Raw genomic sequence first — 2046 nt, 5'->3', positions numbered from 1 at the left:
AGCCTACATTGTCCAGTATAAACAGATTTGACGCAAGGTTGCACACGTCCGCCCGCAGACGACCGAAAAGGTCCACCCTCTTCGAATTTGCAAAAAATGAGAGGCGTTTTGCCCATCCTTTACTGTTGGCGGGATCAGACCCGTTATCATCAGAGGAGAAGAGAAAAGTAGAAGGGTGGCCGGCCACAGCGGTGGGAGTCGTATTTGAATAAATGTCAATTATCGCCTTGTGAGCATAATTATCGGGAGACCGAGTTATACACTTTTCATTCAGGAACATTTCACATTTCTGAAACATGGCGTGCATTAAACCGTTGACGGGAGCCACTTTGTCTTCTGCAGCGGTCAAATTGTCGCCGTTTTTGTTTCTCATGTAGACAGTCATTTTTAACTTCATATTCCGGAAGTCAAGGAAATGAAGTGGACGACCAGCAGAGGCAAATTCAATCACTTGTTGTTGAGCACCCTGAAGGGCGGCCAGAGGTCTCAAAACCTCGGTGTACTGGTTTACTATGCCCGCTTGTACATACTTTTGATTGAAAAAGTCAAGTTCAGGAATCAAACACGGAATCATGTGCCCGCCGTCGATGCCGCCCGCCATCATCTTTTTACGGGGAAAACACGTCACGGATAGAGGGTTGAAGACCGGTGCTCACTCGGCGGCTGCACGTGCCTGTATGACGTTCGCGCCCGCGTGCGGTTATCCGCTTCGATGCCTTTATTTTTCTTCCCCGTCCTTCGAGTTTAGCCGCCGCCGCATCAGCCAAATTACGAATGCTCTCTCCTCCCCGACGACGCGCAATGGTCGCGAGAGATTCATTATTGCTATTCTTAAGGACGTCCCCAATAATATTACTGGCCGTTTTGACCCCTTCACCTCCAATGGCACGCATAGCTGCGCCAGCCAGTGGTTTAAGAAAACTCCAAATATTACTGAAAAAACCTCTTCCTCGCTGTGTTAGGTAACCAGCACGATAATATGGGAAGACGGGTACGCCCCGCCCCGACTGGGGCTGGGAGTAATAAATATAATAAATATTACTATCCATCGTGTATAAAACACTAACCCACTCTTTTAAAATGCAAAATACAGATGGTGGGGTGTGGGCTATCGAAAAAATCAAAGGGCTCACCAAACTTATCTAAAAGTTCAATGCTAATCACACTCAATTCGCTAGAATCAAGCGGAAGGTAGTATGGTCTTGTGAAACTTTGATGTAGAGTGTCTTGGTTTACACTCAAAATTCTCAGACACCGAGCCTTTGTATCACTGACATGCGTAGGGGCTACGATGTTGGAATAAATGAAACAACGAGAAGAAGGTTTGAAATTTGCAGGGGGTTTTGTATCAATGGGATAGGAGGTTGCGCGTCTCCTGCGCGCTCCGCCTCGCTTCTCGTTCCAGAGCCGCAGAGCACAGTCAAACAGAGCTCTTGCCTCCGTAGTCGTTGAAGTGAAACTGGCGACGTGAGCAAGGAAAGCGACGAGACTAGTCTTCCCACTCAACGCGGCGTATTCTATTTTAGTGCCATCAAAAATTAGAGTTGCCTTCGTCTCGTACAATTCATCGACCACATTACTGACAGCGACAGAAGGCGGGGACATTAACGCATCCGAAATTACAGTTTTATCAGGGACCAAGGGGAAAATGTTGTTAATAATGTCTTTTAAATCACCCGCGGTCGGGAAATCAAAGTCTTCAGTCGGGGTCGGTGGGGGAGATGGTTTTGGAGGCGGAGGGGGTGGTTGTTGCGGAGGAGGAGGAGGAGTTGGTTGAGGAGTCAGGGGAGATGGTTGTGCAGGCGGAGGGGATGGCTGGAGAGAAGGAGATGCTTGAGGAGGCAGGGGAGATGGTTGTACAGGCGGAGGTGATGCTTGTGCAGGCTGAAGAGATGGTTGCAGAGGAGGAGGAGGAGATGGTTGAGGAGGCAGGGTAGGCAGGGGAGATGGTTGGAGAGGAGGAGGAGATGGTTGTGCAGGCGGAGGAGATGGTTGCAGAGGAGGAGGAGATGGTTGAGGAGGCAGGGTAGGCAGGGGAGATGGTTG

Source organism: Frankliniella occidentalis, unplaced genomic scaffold (genome assembly GCF_000697945.3).
Source record: "Frankliniella occidentalis isolate FOCC.00 unplaced genomic scaffold, Focc_3.1 Scaffold103, whole genome shotgun sequence".
In the NCBI taxonomy this organism is placed as follows: Eukaryota; Metazoa; Arthropoda; class Insecta; order Thysanoptera; family Thripidae; genus Frankliniella; species Frankliniella occidentalis.
Note: the sequence above shows the minus strand (reverse complement) of the source record.